The following is a 16,397-nucleotide window of genomic DNA, read 5'->3' on the forward strand; positions in this document are numbered from 1 at the left end:
ACAACAAATGATCAGTAGAAAAGGAGAGGAGAGAAGTCAAGGACAACAGTGTAGTAGCGACCTTAACGTCTGAATTCTCCAAGATAACTAGGATGTTAATTATCATATAATAGTTCAAAAAAGGAATTCCAGAATTTCTGAAAGTAAATGCGTTTCTGAGGACTAATTAACAGTTTTTGTGAATTAATATATTTAATTGCCATGTTCCTGAAACCATTCCATGACAATTTAGCATGTAAAACTCTATAGTACAGTTGTATATCTGGCAAACTAAAACCTCCTTTATCTTTGGGGAGGGTAAGTCTTTGATAGGACATCCTGACTGACTTAGGATACCAGATGAACTTAGCTAAAGCTTTATGAATTTTAGAGAAAAATATATTTGGGATGAAGGATAGAGATGCATGAAAGTGATAAAGAATTTTTGGGAGAATGTTCATCTTAATAATGGAGGTTTTGGATAGCATAGGGAGTTTAAACTGTTGCCATCTATTCATGTCTTGTAATATTATTGTCCATAGTTTCATTAGTTTGGAGTGTAGTATAGAGGGCGAAGAGTGGTCGTAACAAACCCTTAAATATTTGCAGGAGTATACCAAATGAAAGAAAGAGTCTGGGAAGAGGTATTCTCTATGAACTTCTGGATTAATCGAGAAAATGCAGGATTTTATTTATTATTTATTTTATTTTATTTTACATTTGTTAACCGGGCTAGTCTAACTGGATATATTTCCATTTTCAGCAGAGGCCCAGGGAGAAAAGCTCCACATATAGACATAAGAGATACATCATGAGGACAAATAACAGATTACAGACGGGTAGGACGTAGAAAATGAATATTGTTACTAAAAAAGGATAGGATTTAAAAATTTCTAGACAATCTAAATGACATCATATTAATTATTATTACATATTTTATAACCAAGAAAAGAAAATGAAGACCAAGGAAAGAGAAATGATCATTGTTACCAAAAAAGAATAGGAGTTTAACTTTCTAGACAATCTAAAAAACATCATATTAAACATTATTGCATGTTTTAACACCAAGAAGAGAAAGTGTAAGACCAAGGAAAGAGAAAGAGAAACAACAATAGAAAGAGAGAGCAGAGTTATAAAAGATATATGCTTTCTGGAAAAGAGTTATAGCCGTAAGGAGGAGGAGAAATCTAGGGGAGAAGTACGTAAGGTGGAGAAGGAAAGCTTAGGGGAGAAAGCAGGAGGCACAAAAGAATAGGGAGAGAGAAAAGAGGGTTAACTATGGGAATTACCATTTAATCAGGATTAGAGCAGGGACACATCCAGTGGCTTTTAAGGTAGATTCTGAGTTTTTGTTTAAACAGAATAGTAGATGCAATGGAGGTAAGTTCGGTAGGAAGTTGATTCCAGTGTTTACCCATGGTATTTGAGAAGAGGGAATCACCAGCTAGGTTATTAGATTTGGTTAAGGTAACTAGCAGTTTGCTTGATGAGCGGAGTGAGTTCAGATTAGAATATGGGATTAAGAGGTTAGAGAGTACAGGTGTGTTATGAGTTTGGTAGAAAGCTTTTTGGACAAACGTAAGTTGGGAAAGAAGTAACATGTTTGTCAGTTCAAGCCAGTTAAGTTGCTGCAAATTCAGACAGTGGTGAGTTCTGAAAGGTTTACCAGTAACAAATCTAGCTATGTTATTGTAGGTGGTAGACAGTTTGGAAAGATTGTTTTTCTTGAGGTTAGTATAGATTGGTGAAGCATAGAGAAGAGTGGAAATATGAGAGTGGGCAAGAGTAGCTTTGGCTGGGGAGGTTAAGAAAGTCTTAATTCTATAGAGAGAGCCAAGTTTCCTGTTTACAGATTTAATGGTATTGTTGATATGACAGTCAAAGGTAAGACTGTTGTCAATTGTGACACCTAGCAGTTTGGTAGTAGGGTCAGGTGATATAATGGTTCCATTATTAGATAAGATAGTGAAATCTAATGTAGGGGATCTGGTAGTAGGCTTAAAGAGTAAGAGTTTGTTTTTTTTGCGTTTAGGAGTAGGCAACGTTTTAAGAACCAAGTTTCGACTTTGGAAAATACAGCTTGAGTATTAGTTTGAAGTTCGGAAATGGATTTAGCAGAGCAAATTAGTGTGGAGTCATCAGCGTATTGTATACATGTAGCCTGGGGAATAGCTACTTGTAGGTCATTTATAAAGAGGGAGAAAAGAAGAGGTCCAAGAATAGAATAGAGCCTTGGGGGACCCCAAGTGAGATTGGGAGAAGAGATGAGAGTTTCTTATCCCAGAGGATGGCCTGTTTCCTGTTAGTGAGATAGGAACTAAACCAGTGGACAGCCTTAGATTCTAAGGAAAGAGATTCGAGAATTTTTAAGAGGAGAGAGTGGTTAACCATGTCAAAGGCTTTGGACAGGTCAATAAAGAGAGCTGAAGACAGGATGTTATTATTACGATTCTTGTTAATAAAGTCTGTAAAGGAGAGGAGAGCGGTGGTTGTGCTATGAAAAGGCCTAAAGCCATGTTGACAGTTAGTGAGAATGTTGTTTTTTATTAAGTGGTTCATTAACTGATGGTGAACACATTTTTCCATGATCTTTGCGAGTGGGGACAAGGGAGCTATGGGTCTATAATCAGAATAATCATAGGAGTTCCCTCCTTTATGTAAGGGTATGATGTGAGAGATTTTCCAAATGTCAGGTATGGTTTCTTCATTTACAGTTCTATTAATGAGAATGGATATAGGATAGGCTATTTCAGAGGCTGCTTTTTGAAGGAATTCAGATGGAAGTTGGTCTGCTGAGGGGGAGCATGGTTTGAGTTTGTGGATACATTTCTGTATAAAGGCAGTGGAGATGGGCTGTAGCCTAAAGGTTGGTAGTTTGAAGGATGCAAGGTCAGGGATGTTATTGTTGGCACTAGAGAGATGAGAGGCCAAGGAATTAATAGTATCAATAAAGAATGAGTTGAAAGTATTGGCAGTATCAAGGGCGAAATTCTTTTCAGACCCGGAAGGGGATGGAGTGGTAGTCTGTCCAGGGTGAAGAAGTCTATTTAGGGTTGACCAGAATTTTTGAGGGTTGTTGTGATTTGTTTGCTGGAGATTGCTATAATAACAACTCCTTTTATCAGAGAAGATAGCTTTTTTGGTACTATTTCTTAGGTGCTTAAAGTCTGTTGGTCTATAGGAGATTTGCTAGTTCGCCATTTTATCCAAGATTTGTTTCTAAGTAACATTTTTTGTCTTGTATCTTTAGATAGCCAAGGGGCAGGTTTAGATTTAATTCGGATGGAGCATTTCGGATGGAGCGTTTTGGTGCATGATTATCTAGAATTGTTAGGAATGTGGTATTAAAGTAAAGGACAGCTTCTTCAAGAGGACGTGTCTTTAGTAGGTTCCAGTTACAGGCATTTAGTTCGGTTTTAAATTGAATGGGGTTGAAACGTTTGAGATCGCGTAGGGTCCTATAGGTAGGAGTATTGTTAGAGGTATTTTTTTGTCTTATAATATAGGTTAGATTGTGATCACTAAAGTCATTAGGTAATGTTCCAGACTGATATTTTAGTTGAGGTTTGTTAACGAGAATCCAATCAAGAATACTTTCTTTGTTGTTAGGTTTGTTTAGCCTAGTAGAGGTGTTTATTGTCTGTGTAAAGCCATGGAGTTTAATATGAGAAGCTGGGTTATTAGTGTTTAAAGAGGACCAGTCAAGGTTAAGGTCTCCAAGTATTATGGTTTCTTGTGGGTAGGTTGAAGTGGCCCAACTGAGGATATTTTCTATGGTAGTAGAGTTATTTCCAGGAGGTAGATAAATGCAGATAATATAGATTGCTTTTTTAGGGTTAAGTTGAAGCTTTGAGATAAGAAGTTCAGTCTTGGTAATATCCAGGTTATCATAGGGTACTAATGTTACATTTAGTTCATTTTTGAATAATAGTGCCACTCCTCCGCCTTTTTTAGTTTTGCGGTCGAGTCTCAGGATGTTGTAACCTGGAGGAATGATTTCATTATCTGTAGTAAAGGGTTTTAACCAGGTTTCAGTTAAACAGAGAATATCAAAGGAGTGGTGTTCAAGAAGGGAGTGGAGATGGGAGATTTTGTTATTGACACTTCGTATATTAAGGTGCCCTATGAGTAGAGTATTTGCATTGGAGGTTGGTATTGATCTTGATTAATTTTATAATCCGATATGTGTGCAAATGTACTCAATGTGGTGATTAATTTTTTGGTGTTTGATAATGGATGTTCAAAATATAGATTCAGATCGTCTGCAAATGCGGTCAGACTGATTTTGGTATCTAGAATTTTGGGAATTGAGTGATGTGTTTTTTGTATTAGGGATAAGAAAAATAGTTTTAAGTATAGGTTAAAAAGAAGGGGAGAAAGGGGACACTCTTGCCTAGTTCCATTTGAGATTTGTATTGGTTGCAACAGCTTTTTGTTGATAAATAAGCAAGTATAGGTGCTGTTATATAAATATTTGATAATATTAATGTATTCGGTGGATATATCAAAGTGGGATAGCGCTGTGAACAGAAAGTTCCAGTTAACCTTATCAAATGCTTTTGATGCATCCAGAATCATGGCATATCTAGGATTTATGTCCTTCTTGGTAAGATTGATCATAGTTTCCATTTTTAAAGTGTTATCCCAGGTGTGTCGGTTGGACATGAATCCTGCTTGTTCTTCAGAGATAAGAAAGGGGATCACCTTTTTAAGCCTTTCAGCTAATACAGATGATACATTTTTTTATATCAATGTTCATAAGTGAAATTGGCCTGTAGTTAGGATTTGATTTGTCTGTTATGTTTGGGAATTAGGATGGTTTTGGAGTGATTGATATAAAGGTCCGATATTCCATTAATATAAATAGTATTGAATAGTTTAAGTAAAATGGGAGCAAGGGCTTCTTTAAAGGTTTTATAGAAATCAGGGGAATAACAGTTTGGGCCTGGAGCTTTCCCTGGCTTAAGATTACTAATGGCTTTAATTATTTCTATTTGACTCTATGGGGCAGATAGTATTCTTTTCTGATCTTCATTTAACTTTGGGAATGTGATGTTATTAAGGTAGTCATTTATTTCTGAAGCTGAGATTTGGTGCTCATAGATAGCTTAAATTCCTGAATATATTTGGTAAAATAAGTTTATAATTTGGTCGTCCGATTTGTAAAGTGTACCTTGGTAATTAATCAGAGCTATCCTCGGTAAGGACTGTTTGTTATCAATTAGTCTAGCTAGTGCTTTAGAGGGAGATTGTATCCATTCGGAATATTTAGTAATAAACCTTAGCTTTTGTAAGGAGTAGTTAGCTTGATGGAGATTGAATTAATTCCCTTTGTTTACCTATCATCTCCTGTTCTATTAGAGAAGAATGATTAATTTTAAGTTTCTCTTCTAAATCTCTGATTGTGGACAGGAGACTGTTTTCTTTTTCTTTACTTTTTTTTTTTTCAGGTGTGATGATTTTTGAATAAATATTCCTCTAAGTGTAGCTTTACACGCTACCCATTGTATGTCAAATGGGATATTTGAGTTCAGAGAATCATTAGTAAAATCCAATAGGGCTTGAGCTATCTCTTTCTTTCACTGATGGTTGAGTAAAATGTTGTTATTAAGAGACCAGTTACATCTGTTATGATTTATAAATGACTTTTGAGTAAGCCCTCGAACATTCCAAGAAATTATTTTCCTCTCTTTGTCCATACTTCAGAGAGATTTATCTAACCTAATATTAAGTATGTGATAGATGAAGAGGGGGATAGATAGGTGTGTGGCTCACACAATTTGTGCAAGTTAAATAAGCGTGTAAGAGCAAACAAAAAAGCAGCACTGAACTCTCTCAAAATTACCCCTGTGCCTACCCACATCTCCCCTGATTCTGAGAGAGAAGAAAGACAAGAAAAAGAAGTTAAGCATGACTTTAGAAATTATAGAGTTAACATCAAAACAATAACCATATTTACATACTATGTACAGTAATACGACTATTCAAATGACATCATCTAGAACCCTACTTAACATATCCACTTGGCACATGGCTAGAAGAAAATGCAGATTCTGGAGGGTAAACTTTAAGAGAGAAGTACCTAGGTATAGAGTTCGTACAACTTGCATAGTAGGGTATATTATTGTGGAGATAAATGTGGTCAAAATACTAAGGAATGCAACTTAGATTGATCTTTTAGGTTCATCACAAATAATCCCTATTCTTAGTTTTTAAATTCACCATACCTTGTATAGAAATTGAAGACATAGTACAAGCCTCCACATATGTATCCAAAATAAAACAATTCTTATATTGACAATAGACTTGTAATCTATACATTGTTGGTAACATATTGATAGCATAAGAAAAACATTGTAAAACAGATACTGTCTAGATTTCTCAAGTCATGTGATACCTCCCAAATCCAGCAATTGAGTATGCCAAGGTAATCGTGATTTTCTATAGAAATATAAAATTTAAACACAATTCAAAGTAAACTCAATTAAGCTTGTTTAGGTTAAGAAAGCATGTCTAAGCTGTAGACACTGACCAGACATTATGTCCCACTAGTAGACTGAACTAAAGCATGAGGCGATTATCATTATTTAGCATAGTTTAACTAGCCCTTTGCATTTAGTATTTGTACTGGGCAAAAATGACAGTAAATAAGTCCAACAGTACCACCTTACAACAGTTAACCATAAACTAAACTACAATGGTGAAACAATTCATTAAACATTATAATGTAAAAATAGCAATAACAGATTGGTGTCCCTATATATTTGCAATAATTTCAAAAAGCACGGAGCAGAATACATACCATATTCAAATGGTTAATACGTAATATTCTGATGAGTTCACACAGAAAACCATCTACTATAAGGTCTATGATGGACTGATTTTTGAAAACCTAGCAAATCACTCACTTCCCTTGCCATGGTGAGTTGCGGATTTGGCAACTACACGTTGAAGAACCTTAAAGACTGTGCCCTGGCTGATTGTCATCCAAAGAATCCACAGAATATAGGTTAGACCTCCTGATGTTACCTATTTTTTATCACTCTGCACAGATGTAGTAATATTCTGTAGGGCGACAAACTTCATGGAGTGTGGGAGACTCAAATAAAAAGAAATGGAAGGAAAACAACAAAAAAAGAAAAATTAAGTGTATGTGTGTGTATATATATATATATATATATATATATATATATATATATATATATATATATATATGCATACACACACACAAACATACACATATGCATACACACACATAAACATACCCATATATAATTCTTCTCTCCCATTGTGTGTGTGTGTGTGTGTGTATGTATGTATGTATATATATATATATATATATATATATATATATATATATATATATATATATATTTTTTTTTTTTTTAGCATATTAGGAAGTGCATATAATTTGTACCCCACAAAAATCAACATAATAAAAATGTTGAAATTTATGACCAATCAGTCCTTTCCCAAGATGGGATTTGAAAGCTGTGATATGGTTTTGTCCAGTAGTAAACAAAAATACATTATTATAATATACTTAATTAAGTTTATAAGCTGTGGTCATTTGGATAAAATATTATTAGTAAAATGTCTTTCATTTATTTGAGAACCACAAAAACAGTAGTCTGCATGGCCCGGAGAACAGGTGAATATCAGCTTTAAAGCTAAAATAAATGCTTATATGCATGGAGAGAAAAGGCTTTGAAGCACAACCATTTGACAGTAGACTTGAGGTTTCTTAGCCAGCAATCACTGCTCTGAGTAAAGGAGCAGGAATCAGCCCCATAATTAAATGGGATTCACAAAAGTATATTCTTCAGGGAATACTTATTTAGATACTTAGAAGCAGATATTATGAGAGTGAAGTTCCCCTTTGAGCACTTATCCAGCACTTATTGTCAGATTGGTAGATTGTGCAATCCAAGGAGTGCTTCGCTATAATCATTTAGTATGGTTAATTTCTTAAAAGGTTATTTTTTAATTATGATTAATTTAATTTAATTTCTTAAAAAGTAGACTATTGGCCACTAGTAATCTACTCGAGGGAGCTGATCTCTAATCTTCCTAGTGTTAAATTAGCTATTAACTCTGATTCCCTTTCCCACATTTTATTAAACAAACAAAACATTTCTTCTTTTAAACTGTAGCAAACAGTTGATCTGATGATGTCAGTCTTAATTTTATCCTTGACAGCTGGATTCAGTTCTGATTTCGGAACCGACTCTGCCATTACTACAGCTTGCACCAGCCAAAACTTCTTGAGCTTCACATCTACCCAGAATCCCTGTTTCTCAATTACCTTAAATCTTGTTTGCCTATTTCCGAAAACTGTCATGCCTAGCTATTACTCTTGAGTACTAGAGGGTTTAGGTAAATTTTTGTCTTTTTTCTTGTTTCTGTTTCGTTGCCTTTCTCTTCTTTCTTATTACACTTTGTGTATTTCTCCGAGTATCATTGTTGATACTTTTCTCCTTTACACTTTTGTGTATTCCCCACTGTCATTGCAGACCACGAGGGGGGACTTTTTCTCATCCCTGTACAAGCTTGTGTATTTCTACAACTATCATCGTTGATTTACAAAGTCTGTGAGAGGCTAAAGCACATTCTTCTAAACCACTGTGAAAACTGTAAATCAGGGTCGGGAATCAGGGCGAAGCTGACTGCATGGTTCCTACAATTCTGTTAATTTCCAGGCATCCTAATATGCCCTCTCCAGTACGTCACATCATTTTGTCAGCTCATGAACCTTCTACTAGTAAACTATTTTTAAGTAAGTCGAAGAGATTTATAATTTGGGCTGATGAAATTGATCCTTTCTGTGCTTCATTTGAACATGTTTTAGATTTCTTAGCATCTCAGCTTCAGTGGGTGTTGAAACTTCAGGTGTCACAGGTACAGGTACTGGCATCTTCTGATACCTCCCCAGATAATCCTGCTGAGGAGGTCCCTCAGAAAAAGAAGTGCAATGATGGGAACTTTCAGAGCTGAAGTCTTTAATTTTTTGGCTTTCTGAATTGATGGGGAGGTTGGAACCAACAGACTTCTTTTCTTCAAGTTTTCTATAGAGGATGAGGAAGAAGGAAATTAAACATCTGCCCTAGCTTTATCCCCAGCGAAAAAGGTTTCACCAAAAGCTGAAGAGAGAATTCCCTTTAAAATAAGCTTATTACGCCTTTCCACTAGAGCCCGGTGGTTAAAGGCGTGACAAATACTGCAACCTTACTGTAAGTGATGTGGACCAAGACAATACACACAAATGAAAGTTTGACCCAGGAATTTTATGGCAACACTTCTGGCAATTTTTGAAGCCAGAAGGGGTTCCTACCCTTCTCAACCATGTTGAGCAGAGAAAACAGTTAGAGAAATTTGGAAAGGAAAGTGAGAGCATAAGAGATATTTTTACTTATATTTTTATATTATCAAGGCAAACACAAGACCAAGTCCCAGCCTCTGATAAAGGTAACTGCCAGATAAACACTGAAAATCCAAAGCATAAAAATTGGCAGGAACATGACAGCTTCACACAGTAAAAGTATTTATTTGTAAAAATGGACCAGATAAGCGCTTTCACTTTGTAAAACCAGTGCTTCTTCAGATCATAAAAACACAAAATCACAACTTAGTTTAAAAACAGATGTTCAATCAGCTATGTTAATTCATCACTTCATTAAACCAATTTCCTCTCTTTCAATACAGGGTTTAGAGAGACACAAGCATTAATACCAGGATGTTTATCAGCCTGTAGCCTCAAGATCCATTTAAGTTCTACTGTTTCAAGATCACCCCCCCCCCCCCGGGTGACCCACATGAACTGTTTGTAGTACTCTAAAAACAAACTCATGTCCAGCATTTTCTTTAATATGTTTAGCTAGTGCATTGTTCATATTGCAAGTCCTAATCTCATAAGAATGACTAAAAATTCTATCTTTTAATCTCTTATTGGTCTTACCAACATAGAATCCTGTGCAGGACTTTGATGTGGCTAAGTAAATCACATTTGCTGTGCTACAATCTGCATAGAACCTTGGACTAAAATATATTTCATCTGTGAATGTCTAAACACTTGTTCCTGTGAAATATATGTACAGGCTCTGCAATGCCTGCAACTGTATGTACCAAGTCTGGCAGATAGCAAGTTACTTGACCTAGTATTAGAATTCCCTGAGCACAGTTGTCTTTTCAAGTTTAAACAACTTTTGTATATAAAGGAGGGATTGTTCCCAATTATTTCTGCTGTCTTGTTGTCACTGGTGAGTATTCCCCAGTTTTTTCATATAGTATTACAAACAGAGCCTACATCATTTGTGTACTTCAGAACAAATCTGAGTTTACTGACAAAGCTCCTATATCCTTATGGGCACTAGAAGCACGTCTAGAGAAGTATGGGGCAACAGTGTTTTTCTGTCCTTGACCACCCTCTCTTTATGCTGTATCAGAAGGTCCTTCTTATAGTCTCTTTTCAAAAAATGTTAACTCAGTGCATCAGTGTTCTCATGAAATGCTTCCTTTTGTGTGCATAGCCTAGAGACTCTCATGTATTGGCCTCTTACTACATTAGGATATATATGCCTGGGGTGCATACTATCAAAGGACAAGTAGCTACTTTTCCAACATCCCTTTTGGAATAAATTGGTATCTGTCTGACCCATTTGGTTAACCATTAATCGTACATCCAAGAAATCTATCTCTTTCTGTGACATGGACATAGTAAACTTCAAAAATTCAGTAGTAAGGTTAATGTAGTGAAGAAAACCATACAATTTTTTTTGGCCCCCTCCCCACAAGATAAAAACATCGTCCAAAAAACGACAGTAAAATATAATGCGTAGTCTGTATATATTGTTATTGTTAAGCACAAATTGTTCTTCCCATGAGTTCATTACTGCATTTGCATATGAATTTGCACAGGGGGTGCCATGGCCACCCCCCCCATTTTTGTGCATATAATCAGTCACCATACAAAAAAATATTATTGTTTATAACCAAATCCAACAAGCAGCAAACAATGTCAACCTGACTGTTGACGAAATTCCCTCTGTGTGTCAACAGTTCACTAATGGTATCAAAGCCATGCACATTCGGGATGCACGTAAATAAATTAACTACATCAAGGGTCACAAGAAAAAACCCTGTTATATCACCACAACTCTCCAAAAGCATGAAGAGGTCAGTTAAAAATTGCTCAGGGTCCCTGAGTACAACAGAGACTGAAGCCAACATTGCCTTAAGCTTACTTTCCACATATAAAGAACATGTTTGTGTGATCCATCCTTCCCCTGACACAATCAAACGTAAGGGTAGTTAAAGATTTCTGAACCTTGGGTAGGCCCTTTATCAATGGTATCTTAGGATGTTAAGTTGTCATTCTCGCCTTCATTCTTGCTGGATGGGTTCGGAGCCGATCCTCGGCTCCGACTCGGCCTATACTATAGCTCGAGAGCTATTTTTACCGGCTTGAGGCAGCCCTATAACCCACAATACCATGCGCTAACTCCTTAGATCTCGTTTGCCGCTTCGCTGCGAGGTTGCCTGTTTTTACCGGCTCAGGTCAGTAAAGAGATTTTTCTATTAAACTAAATTTTCAGGTAGTTTTTCCAGTTAGTTACCTTTGTTTAGGTCCCTACTAATTGCCTTATTCATACAACCCTTTTTGTAGCCCTTCTTCCCTTCTTTAGTTAATTTTTATCTTTGGGCCTATGGGCTTTACCTTAGTTACCCCACCCCTTACAGTGTCTGTGTGTGTGGATTTAGTCAGTTCCCTTAACTTTTTTAATTTTAAGTTGAGTCTGTGTGTGGACTGACTGTGTTTACTGTGGTTCGGACTATGTCCAAAGACACTAAGGTCTCGGGATTCAAGAAGTGTGACTCGTGCTGTCAGAAAATGTCTCTGACAGACAGTCACACTTCTTGTGTCTATTGCTTGGGGCCTTTACACCTGCAGGACTCTTGTTCTGTTTGTCAAGGTTTTAGCTCAAGAGTCCTGCAGGAGAGGCGTAATAAGCTCATCTTAAGGGGCTTGTTAAAGCCCGATCAATCCCCGTCCACGTCTGGCTCAGGGAAGTCTTCAAAAACCGCCAAACCATCAGCTCCAGCTTCTGAGTCGAGGGCTGGCTTTATCGAGATGGCTCCGACATCGGTTCCATCTGGATCCGAGGCGGGCAAAGTGGTATCCGCTCCGAAACCAGCATCGGAGCTGACCCCAGCACGCAAGAGCTCTAGATCCCCCTCGCTAGATTCCGTCCGATCGGCTTCGAGATCCCCTCTCCTATCGGAGCGGAGTCATAGGACTCACTCATCTAGGTCATCCAGGCTCTCCGACCACGACATCGAGAGGGTGGTCAGTAGGCTCATAAAATCTCAGGCACTAGCCCAAATGCTCCAGAGCCCATCTCACCAGACTGTGGCTCCTCCGGTACCGCTATCGATTCCTCCTCTGACTCACCTCTCGAGTTCGGAGCCGGAGTTTGTCGGAACCGTAACCTTACCCACGTTGGAGCCGATAATCCCACCTTCGGCTCCGGTGTCATTGGCTCCGACCTCTTCATTGGTTCCGTCTGTGGCGAGGTCTGGGCGCTGGGACTCCATTGTCGGCTCCGAGGGGGCGAGTGGCATTGGACCCTTGTCCGACCCCGCTCTCCCTCTCGGAGCTTCGGCTCTGGTTAGTTCGGCCCCGACATCATTCTCGGAGCCTTCTCTGTCGGTGCCGGGGGCAGTTCTGGTCTCTTCGGAGCCGGGACTTCCTTTGGTATCTGATGGGGGAGCCTTCGAGGATATGAGGAGCGTGCTGGACCCAGTGTCCACTCCAAGGTTAAGTTCTGCAGCTCCTCCCTCTACAGTGCATGTTACGGTCTCTGGCCATCCTCCTACATCGGACAGCAGCGATCCAAAGCGTAGGGTACCCACCTTGGGTGTCTCCTCCTCTTCCGAGGGCTCCCCTGAAGTTTCAGGGGAACCCCCTAGGAAAAGAAAGTGTAAGAGGAAGCACATAGACTCCCCCGAGTCTGTCATGTCAGACACCGACTTGGATGAGTCGGAGGGTTCCCCCAGATCCCCCTCTGAGGATGTCTCCTTTTCAGACATCCTAGAGATCCTAAAACAGAGGGGAAATTGGTCCACTCTCAAACCCTCCGAGGACGAGTTGGTTTACCTTGACGCTTTTGGATCTCACCCTTCCACCTCCTGGGTGTCTCCCCCTTTCGACCCACTAATGGAGGTAGTGGCTAGAAAGGTGTGGGCAGCTCCTGATTCAATGGAACCTACCCCTAGGAGGCCTTCTAAATTTATTTCTGCACCAGAGGACAAATCCTTTCTCACCAAAGGCGTTTCAGTTGATGCTATGCTGGTAACAGCAGCCACTAAGAAGGAATTGGCTGATCCTTCTGTACCTGTTCATCCTCCTAACAAAGAGTCCAGGACCATGGACAGGTATGGCAAGTGGACATTTGCTTCAGCGACCTTTACTATGCGTTCGCTGAACTATTTATGTCATTTTACCTGCCTTCAGAGAGACTTGCTAAAAGAGCTGGGTGAAATGGTACAGGATCCTTCTGCTGCGAGGTATCAGGACAAGATAAACTCCCAGCTGGCCACCCTGAACTCCATTGTTAACTCCTCCATGTGGCTTATCTCTTACGCAGCTGATGGAGCGAGTAGGGCCACTGGCACAGGTGTTGTGTTGAGACGTCACGCTTGGATGCGACTCTGTAACTTTGCCGATCCTTTCAAGGCGTCCTTCACCAACACTCCCTTTGATGGTTCAGAATTGTTTGGACCTCAGGTGAAGAATTCCCTCACCAGATGCAAGCAAGATGGTAAGACTCTCTCTGCCGTAGGAGTCCATTTTTCCACACCTTCTAGACCTTATCCTAAGGGACAGAGGGGTGGAAAGATGTGGTTCCACAAACCACAGGGAGTCGCACCTGCCGCACATGGTGAATTCCCCCTAGAGGCAGAGGGGGGAATAATAACAGACACCGCCCCAGGGGCAGAGGGGGTCCACAGAACCAGGGTTACAGGGAATCTTTCCCTGACCAACCCTTTCAGCATCCCTGAGAAGCTGCCCGACTGTCCGCCTTCGGAGGCATTCGGGGGAAGATTATCTCTGTACCCGGAAGCCTGGCAATCCCTCTCCCAAGACACATGGGTACAGAAGATCATATCCGAGGGTTACAAAATTCCCTTCACTTCCCCTCCAGTACAACCACCAAGACCCCTACCAGACGTACCACCTGCACAAAGGGGTCAGGCTCAGCTAGAAATAAAAAAGCTGTTAGAAAAAAAGAGTCATCCAGGCAGTCCCACCAGATCAGCTAGGATCCGGAATCTACTCCAGATTCTTTTTGGTACCAAAAAAGACTGGAGACTGGAGACCCATTTTGGACCTCAGCAGATTGAACAACTCTGTACAAAAGACAACATTTTGGATGGTAACACTGCAGTCCATTCTACCCTTTTTGGGCAGAGACAACTGGATGTGCTCCTTAGACCTCCAGGACGCGTACTATCATATAAAGATACACAGGCTCCAGGAGGTTTCTCCACTCGGCTGGGAGCCAGTCATTATCAATTCAGAACCCTGCCCTTTGGTCTCACCACAGCCCCCCGGGTGTTCACCAAATGCTTGGCAGTGGTCATGGCTCACCTGAGACAAAAGGATTCCAGGTGTTTCCATATCTAGACGACTGGCTCATTTCCGCTACCACCAAGCAGCATCTTATAATGGCCAGGGATTACATTATTCAACTTTGCAACAGTCTAGGTATTTCTATAAATTTTGCAAAGTCCTCCTTGTCGCCTTGTCAATGTATAAACTGTATAGGCACCATATTAAACACCACAGAAATGTCTGCAACATTACCACTTCAGAGAGTGACAGACATAAGGCGGAATGTTCAGTCCCTGTTTCAGCCCAACAAAGTTTAAGTCAAGCTAGTATTGAAAGCGTTAGGCCTCATGGCAGCGACGATTCTTCTACTCCCATTAGCCCGCTTCCACATGAGGCTCCTTCAGTGGATGCTGTTTTCTCAGTGGTCCTTTCAACAGCTACCAATGACTCACAACATTTTGATAACCCCATCTTGCAAGAATCATCTTTCCTGGTGGATGGTTTCCCCTCAGCTTTTTCAGGGAAGACCCTTTGTCCCCCCCCAGTTGCCACGGTGACAACGGATGCCTCCCTGATCGGGTGGGGGGCATTATCAGGGCAGGACGGTCCAGGACACATGGCAACAATCAGAACGCCACCTGCACATAAATGTCCTGGAGATGAGGGCGGTGCTTTTGACATTGCAAGCTCTTCAGAGCTTTCTTCCCACAGGGATTATTCAAATGGACAATATGTCTGTGGTGTGGTACATAAACAAGCAGGGCGGAACAAAATCCTACCCCATATGTCGAGAAGCACTCAGACTTTGGCAATGGGCGATTTCATCTCAACGGTTTCTAATAGCAACGCACATCCCCAGGAAGTCCAACGTCATAGCGGACAGATTGAGCAGAACTATCCTCATGCCTCACGAGTGGTCTCTAAATCAAGCGGTAGCAGACAGAATATTTCAGAAGTGGGGCCAGCCTTGCTGCGATCTTTTCGCAACTCCTCAAAACAGCAAGTGCCTCGACTTCTTCACACTCTTCCCTCTACCAGGCCATCCCCCCAGAGCCGCTCTTGTTCACAATTGGCCCCGGGGTCTTCTATATGCCTTTCCTCCCTTACCATTGATCCCACAATTAATTCAGAAAGCAACCGCATTGAGATCCAAAATGATCCTCATTGCTCCGTTTTGGCCTCGACAAGTATGGTTTCCTTTCCTGCACAGTTACCTACTGGAACAGCCTTGGCATCTGGAACCCCTTCCGGATCTGTTGACCCATCTCACGGGCAAGCTGCATCAGTCTCTTCATTCCCTCAACCTCACAGCTTGGTTACTCCACTTCCAGCCATAGCCAGGCTTCCCCTTATTTCTCCTCCTGTTCGTGATATCATTCTGGCTTCCCATAAGTCCAATACTAGGAAGACGTATGCGAGTAAATGGAAGCGTTTTTCGCACTGGGCACAAACTAGGTCCTTAGATCCTTTCCATGCACCCATTCATAAGGTTCTAGACTTTCTGGCGGAGCTTTTTCATTCAGGGTCATCGTCGGCCACTATCAGGGTACAATTAGCGGCCATTGCTAATTTTCATGTTGGGCTCTCAGAAGCAAGTGTCCCACAAACTCTGTAAATCCTTCCTCAAGGGCATCTTTTTGCTTAAACCTCCAGTTAAAGATCCACCTCCACAACGGGGTTTGAATTTAGTTCTAACCTCATTGATTCTGCCTCCTTTTGAACCTGCAGCTTCTTGCTCCCTCAAGCTTCTTTCTTGGAAAACTCTGTTTTTAGTATCCATAACATCTGCCAGAAGGGCATCTGAACT

This window comes from Protopterus annectens, chromosome 9.part0 (genome assembly GCF_019279795.1).
Source record: "Protopterus annectens isolate FY-2018-M chromosome 9.part0, PAN1.0, whole genome shotgun sequence".
In the NCBI taxonomy this organism is placed as follows: Eukaryota; Metazoa; Chordata; order Ceratodontiformes; family Protopteridae; genus Protopterus; species Protopterus annectens.